The sequence below is a fragment of the Salvelinus sp. IW2-2015 genome, linkage group LG31, assembly GCF_002910315.2.
Source record: "Salvelinus sp. IW2-2015 linkage group LG31, ASM291031v2, whole genome shotgun sequence".
Taxonomy (NCBI): domain Eukaryota; kingdom Metazoa; phylum Chordata; class Actinopteri; order Salmoniformes; family Salmonidae; genus Salvelinus; species Salvelinus sp. IW2-2015.
The window spans coordinates 31,613,827-31,622,165 of NC_036870.1; the positions used below are offsets into that span (position 1 = coordinate 31,613,827).

Consider the following 8,339-nt stretch of genomic DNA (forward strand, 5'->3'; position numbering starts at 1 on the left):
TTCTCTATAGAAAGGTGTTCATTTTCACCTACAAGTATGTGGATGTTGGGGTGGTGCTGGAGAGGATGAATATGAAGTACATTTGTATTTTTTTTTTTTTAAATGTCCCTTTAACCTACGCCCAATATAATCGAATGTTATTTGTTTATACCTATAGCTGTGCTTGCTACCCGGTACATTGGAGGAGTATTCTGAGGAGCAAAAACAAAAGGACTCAGCAGCAGAAACAGCACATGTTTTGGCGAGCACGGATCAAACGTGTTATACCAGTTTAGGTGTGCTGTTACATGATAGGTTGAACCATTAAAATATGTTGCCCCATACCGCGGTGTAATAGCAATTAGCTCCAATCATTTCCTGGATCCGATTAATGGAGTCTTGGACGCCGTATATAGCAACACGCGCACGCACGCGCACGCGAACCCCACAACACCAGCAACACACACACACACACACACACACACACACACACACACACACACACACACACACACACAACACACACACAACCACACACACACACACACACACACACACACACACACACACACACACACACACACGAGCAGCTTACCTCACTACTCAAGTCAATCAGAGAGAGGGAATATAGAGAGTGTCGCACTGCAACAGTCAGATTGACGATGATATTAGACTACCAGGAATGAACTGGGCCGTGGTAGCTTCCTAGTAGCTGCTGCGGTGTGGTCAGAACGTCCGCTGTCCGACTAGGCTACCAGGAATGAACTGGGCCGTGGTAGCTTCCTAGGAGCTGCTGCGGTGTGGTCAGAACGTCCGCTGTCCGACTAGGCTACCAGGAATGAACTGGGCCGTGGTAGCTTCCTAGTAGCTGCTGCGGTGTGGTCAGAACGTCTGCTGTCTGACTAGGCTACCAGGAATGAACTGGGCCGTGGTAGCTTCCTAGGAGCTGCTGCTGCGGTCAGAATGTCTGTGTGAAATGCAGCTGAACTGTTTGATGTGAACATGTGAAAACATCCTCATGGAAAGATGGCAGAGCTGGTTCACTCACTCTCTCTCACCTGCTTGTTTTAAAAATATATATCTTTAGTTGAAACTATTCCACCAAGGGTATTTAAGTTCCATTGATAAATCTCAGTCTATTGACTAAATAAAACTTTGGAATCTCCTTTCAGAATTGGCACACTCCCTTTTAGATTTTAGAAATGACTTACAAATTATGACTTAACTTTTCTACTCCTGTTAATCCATGGAGGAGAGGAGGAGTGTGTGAGAAGTTTTTCACAGTTCTCGTACTTGATATGTGATTTCAAGGATCAACCCCGCATGTGGACAAGTCCTAGGGTTGAGAGAGAGACAGAGAGAGACAGAGAGACAGAACTGCCCCCATTTCCGTGGCAGGGAGGGCCATGGCTCGCCTCTCTCAACAAGAACAGAAGTGTATCAAGGACACCCACTGAGGGAGAAGGAGGAGGAGGAAGAACAGGCTATTTAAGGATAGGATGATGCCTTTCACGACCTAAAACGCGAGTTGAGTTTAGAAAAGAGCGGAGAGACGCATAACCGTTTAGGTCTGTGGTCTACCACTGACACTGCTCTTGACCAGGGTCAGATAAGGTCAAAATGTCTTCTGAAGAGCGAGAGAGCGAAGGAGGGCAGAAGAAGGAAGACAGAAGGAATAATCCTCTCAATGTTTCAGGTCATGGGCTGACTAAACCGTTACTCTCCAACCCTCAGTCCTTGTCCTGTAACGCACTCCCAGCTGTCTCCGCAGGGGGATCTAAACCCCCCAATACACACACACGCTAACTATTCACATGTCAGAGAGAGAGAGAGAGAGAGAGACACAGACAGACAGACAGAGGCAGGGGCGGCAGAAAAGGCGACAGACAGACAGACAGAGGCAGGGGCGGCAGAAAGAGAGACAGACGCGGCAGAAAGACGCGGCAGGGGCGGCAGAAAGAGAGACGAGACGCGGCAGAAAGACAGAGGCAGGGGCGGCAGAGAGAGAGACGCGCAGAAAGACAGAGGCGGGGCGGCAGAAAGAGAGACAGACGCGGACGAAAGCAGAGGCAGGGGCGGCAGAAAGAGAGACAGACGCGGCAGAAAGACAGAGGCAGGGGCGGCAGACAGACAGACAGACGCGGCAGAAAGACAGCGGCAGGGGCGGCAGACAGACAGACAGCCGCGCAGAGACAGGGCAGGGGCGGCAGAAAGAGAGACAGACGCGGCGAAAGACAGAGGCAGGGGCGGCAGAAAGAGAGACAGACGCGGCAGAAAGACAGAGGCAGGGCGCAGAAAGAGAGACAGACGCGGCAGAAAGACAGAGGGCAGGGGCGGCAGACAGACAGACAGACGCGGCAGAAAGACAGCGGGAGGGGCGCAGACAGACAGCAGACGCGGCAGAAAGACAGAGGCAGGGGCGGCAGACAGACAGACAGACGCGGCAGAAAGACAGAGGCAGGGGCGGCCAGACAGACAGACAGACAGAGCGGCAGAAAGACAGAGGCAGGGGCGGGCAGAAGACAGACAGACAGACGCGGCAGAAAGACAGAGGCAGGGGTGGCAGACAGACAGACAACGCGGCAGAAGACAGAGGCAGGGCGCAGACAGACAGACAGACAGACAGACAGACAGACAGACAGACAGACAGACAGACAGACAGACAGACAGACAGACAGACAGACAGACAGACAGAACAGACAGACAGACAGACAGACAGACCGACAGAACAGACAGACAGACAGAAGACAGACAGAGAGAGAGAGACTTCACTTTTGTATATTATCTACTTCACTTGCTTTGGCAATGTTAACATAGGTTTCCCATGCTAATAAAGCCCCTTGAATTGAATTGAGAGAGAGATGGGATGGGATGGAGGAGGAAGAGAGAGGGAAGAGGGGGAATGTGCTCTGTAGAGAGGAAGAGAGAGGGATGTAAGAAGACAGGGAACCAGACAGCCTGTCTTCATTGGAGAATTCATAGAGAATTCACCTGGTTTCCCTAATACTGATGACATTGACCCAGATTGAAACAGCTCTACTCTCTCACTGAGACACACACACACACACTACATAATAAGCATCAATGTTTGTCTCGGGGCAGAGAGAAGCAGACTGGTAACACAATTGCTCCAATGACTCACTCTCAGACCAAACCTTTCTCCACAGCCACGTGAGAAGAGGCCTGACTGGGGGATGACTCTAGTGGTCTTGGGACTGACTTCCTGGCAGAAGGGATTGATGAAAAGAGAGCGAGAGGGAGTGGAAAAATAACTTGTTTGTATTTCTCATCTGCCGTTCTGCTCCTCCCCCTCGCACACACACACTCACCCCCTCACACACACACTTCTGTAGTCGGCAACCCCCCAAGCCCTCGACTCAAAGYCTCCAATTCTCTCTTTTGATGAGAACCTGTAGGGATCATGACCCCTAGATGGTGAGAAACAAAGGCACACAGGGGTCACGCAGGCAGATGGACCAGCACACTGATTATCCTTTCTCAATGGCACCCGCTCTAACTCTCCCTTCGACGCCCGCTGCTTCGATCAGCAGCAAGAGACACACAGCTGCTTTGTGTGGGCCCCCGTGTCACTGACTGACCGACTCCCTCCCCCAACACAAACCCAGACCCATAGACACCACCAGGAGCGTGTCTCTCATTAAAAACACACACAAACGCACAGACACACACACACATAAAAATCCCCCAAAACACAGCCTGGTACAGCTTCTGACCAGCTGACTGTGGTCCTATAATTCTCTCCCCAGGGGGTTTGGATACCAGTACATTAATGAGGTGGCAGGCTGCTGCAGACAAGACTGATCCTGTATCCCACACAGACCTGCCGTACAGTATGTGTGACGTTAAAAACACATGACTGATAATCATGAGCTAATGGGACATGAGGAATTTGTAACTACAGTACATGAGGTGATATTTGGACAGTTGTAAATGACGATTCAGATGTTGGCACTAAAAACTAACATTTCACATGACAATGAGAAGAAGTAGGAGTAAGGTCTCTGGTGTTTTGAACCTCTACGGGACCCCCCCCCCCCCCCCCCCCACGGGACGGTTGAGCTAATGTGCACTAATGTGATTAGCATTAGCAACATTTTAAGTAACAAGAACATTTCCCATGACATAGACATATCATATCTGATATGGCAGAAAGCTTGACTTCTTGTTAATCTAACTGCACTGTCAATTTACAGTAGCTATTACAGTGAAGAATACCATGCTATTGTTTGAGGAGAGTGTACAGTTATGAACTTGAAAATGTATTAATAAACCAATTAGGCACATTTGGGCAGTCTTGAGACAACATTTTGAACAGAAATGCAATGGTTCATTGGATCAGTTTAAAACGTTGCACGTACACTGCCATCTAGTGGCCAAAATCTAAATTGGCGCCTAGATTCTAAGTTAATATATTGGCCTTTCTCTTGCATTTCAAAGATGAAAAAAAAAGAAGATATATACTTTTCTTCTGTTGTCTTTTTACCAGATGTAATGTGTTATATTCTCATACATTAAATACACATTTCCACAAATGTCAAAGTGTTTCCTTTCAAATGGTATCAATATATGCATATCCTTGCTTCAGGTCCTGAGCTACAGGCAGTACGATTTGGGTTGTCATTTTAGGCGAATATTGAAAAAAAGGGTCCAATCCCTTAAGTAACTAAGTCAGCCACCGGACGCTACCTGTCCCAGACCTGCTGTTTTCAACTCTCTAGAGACCGCAGGAGCGGTAGAGATACTCTTAATGATCGGCTATGAAAAGCCAACTGACATTTACTCCTGAGGTGCTGACTTGCTACAGCCTCTGATAACTTCTGTGATTATTATTATTTGACCATGCTGGTCATTTATGAACATTTGAACATCTTGGCCATGTTCTGTTATAATCTCCACCCGGCACAGCCAGAAAGAGGGACTGGCACCCCTCATAGCCTGGTTCCTCTTAGGTTTCTTCCTAAGTTTTGGCCTTTCTAGGGAGTTTTTCCTAGCCACCGTGCTTCTACACCTGCATTGCTTGCTGTTTGGGGTTTTAGGCTGGGTTTTCTGCTGGAAGACCAGAGGCTTAGTGGAGAGACTGCTGGAAGACCAAGGCTTAGTGGAGAGACTGCTGGCCGGAGGTCAAAAGCCATGCGTCCTCCGAAACACGACCCTGCCAAGCCGCACTGCTTCTTGACACACTTGCTTCAATTAACCTGGAAGCCAGCCTCACCGATGGGTCGGAGGAAACACTGTACACCTGTCGACCGAGGTCAGCTTACCCTCCCCTAACCCTGACGACGCTGGGCCAATTGTGCGCCACCTCATGTACCTCCCAGTCACAGCCAGCTGTGACACAGCCTAGGATCAAACCCGGGTCTTGTAGTGACGCCTCAAGCACTGCAATTTATTTATTATTATTTTTACCTTTATTTAACTAGACAAGTCAGTTAAGAAACAAATTCTTATTTACAAGACGGCCGAGGAAGAGTGGGTTAACTGCCTTGTTCAGGGCAGAAGGGCAGATTTTACCTTGTCAGCCAACCTTTCGGTTACTGCCCAACACTCTAACCACTAGGCTACTTGCCGCAATGCAGTGCCTTAGACTCGGGAGGCCCCTGAGAAAGGTTTTTAATTAAGTTCGACATTGATACCCCGTTTACGCTATCCTGCTGACCCAACCAAACCGTGCTGACTGTGGTATTTTCTTTACACATTGCCTTTTCAGCTTTTCAGGTTCCAGCAACTATGGTGAATGCCTAACCGGGCCAGCTCAGTACAACTTGTCTTGAAACAGTTGGCTAGTGTGAAAAGCCCTGGAAGAGCTGTAGTCTAAACCAATCGCAGTCTCAACCCAAACCCAGTCTCAATCCTTGTGCAGGCTGTGTTTGACCTGCTAACACAATCCCAGTCTCAATCCTTGTGCAGGCTGGTTTGACCATGCTAACACAATCCCAGTCTCAAACCTTGTTCAGGCTGGTTTGACCATGCTAACCATCCCAGTCTCAATCCTTGTGCAGGCTGGTTTACCATGCTAACCCAATCCCAGTCTCAATCCTTGTGCAGGCTGGTTTGACCATGCTAACCCAATCCCAGTCTCAATCCTTGTGCAGGCTGGTTTGACCATGCTAACACATGTCGTCACTGACTACGGTGAATGCTTAACCAGGCCAGCCCAGTGCATCTTGGTCTTACCCAACCCGACACCCCCTGACCATGGCCACTGACCGGTGAAGTGGTCGATGAGCGTTCCCACCAGCTCCCGATGCGGTCCTGGTCGGGGCACAGCTCCCTCTCTGGATGTAGAGAAGAATATCATCCTGGGAAGAAGTGTGTAGCGCCACCATCTGGTCAACGCCTGCAGTGACACTCAGGCCTGTCATCTGGGGAGAGTAGAAAGAGGTATTGGGGTAAGCTACACACACACACTCCGGTTCACACTACACACACACTTAGACTAAGACGCATCACACACACACACACACACACACACACACACACAAACACACACACACACACCACACACACACACACACACACACACACACACACACACACCACACACACACCACACACACACACACACACACACACACACACACACAACACCAACACACACACACACACACAGACTGGGTTGAGCAGGAGCTCCCCTCCCGTAGGGGTGGGAGAGCCAAGCGACCAGAGTGGCAGACAGAGTGCTTGGTTGGGTGTAGGGTTTGAGCGTAGCCTGAAGGTAGGAGGGGCAGTTCCTCTTGAGCTTCGCACGGAAGCTAGTGGAGTTTACGGAGGAGCGGGGGGGCATGGGAGAACTTAGGAAGTTGAACACCAGGTGGGCTGCGGCATTCGGTAAGTTGCAGGTGTTTATATCTGTCTAGTACTTTACTCTCTCTATCCATGCTGCACGTGTGTGTGTGTGTGTGTGTGTGTGTGTGTGTGTGTGGTGTGTGTTGTGTGTGTGTGTGTGTGTGGTGTGTGTGTGTGTGTGTGTATTAGGGGAGATTAGGTCATGATTAGTGACCCAGTCAGATTTAAACAGACACAGAGAGAGAGAAAGTGTACACACGTGTGTGTGTGTGTGTGAGAGTGAGAGAGAGAGAGAGAAGAGAGACAGAGAGAGGAGAAAGAGACAGAGAGAGACAGAGAGAGAGAGAGAGAGACAGAGAGAGAGAGACAGAGAGAGAAGACAGAAGACAGAGAGACAGAGGAGACAGAGACAGAGACAGAGACAGAGACAGAGACAGAGACAGAGACAGAGACAGTAGAGAGTTGGTGTTAAACCGCTTACAGCTGGCTGGATGAATACAAACATAACATAAAACAGGTTAATCCTACAACCAAACAGCCTAGACGTTACTGTTCTTGCCTATGACCTTGTAGTGTCAGGCCTGTAACAATGGGGCTACGATACCCTGTCCTAGCCTCACTACATAGGACAGGGCTGACCCCGAGCTACATTGACCTAGTCCCTGTCATACCTAACACACAGCGAGGCATCAAGGTGTGCACCCTATTCCCTTATGGTTCTCCATAGGGCTCTGGTCAAAAGTAGTGCAGTTTATAGGGAATCGGCTGCCTTTTGGACACAGCATAGTCATAGCACAGAATAGTGCAGAACTAAATAGCCTCGTCCCGGTCAGAAGATAACAGTACAATATATATCATAGTCTAAGTACAGAACAGTGATGGATGAGGTGGTTATTCTGTAGTTGGGCGTCATGATTAACAGTGATGAGGTGGTACTATACTGTAGTTGGGCGTCATGATTAACAGTGGATGAGGTGGTACTATATCTGTAGTTGGCGTCAATGATTAACAGTGATGAGGTGTACTATTACTGTAGTTGGGCGTCATGATTAACGTGATGAGGTGGTTATATCTGTAGTTGGGGTCATGATTAACAGTGATGAGGTGGTACTATACTGTAGTTGGGCGTCATGATTAACAGTGATGAGGTGGTACTATTCTGTATGGGCGTCATGATTAACAGTGATGAGGTGGTACTATACTGTAGTTGGCGTAATGATTAACAGTGATGAGGTGGTACTATACTGTAGTTGCGGCGTCAAGATGATTAACAGTGATGAGGTGGTTACTATACTGTAGTTGGGACGTCATGATTAACAGTTGATGAGGTGGTACTATACTGTAGTTGGGCGTCATGATTAACAGTGATGAGGTGTACTATACTGTAGTTGGCTCATGATTAACAGTGATGAGGTGGTACTATACTGTAGTTGGGCGTCATGATTAACAGTGATGAGGTGGTACTATACTGTAGTTGGGCGTCAGATATACAGTGATGAGGTGGTACTATAACTGTAAGTTGGCGTCATGATTAACAGTGATTGAGGTGGTAC

The 8,339-nt window shown here is 48.5% G+C and overlaps 1 pseudogene; it reads right to left on the reverse strand.

Moving 5' to 3' along the window:
• The window catches only part of LOC111956037 (unconventional myosin-Ig-like), an 89,742-nt pseudogene that overhangs the window by 23,878 nt on the left and 57,525 nt on the right, over positions 1 to 8,339 (reverse strand).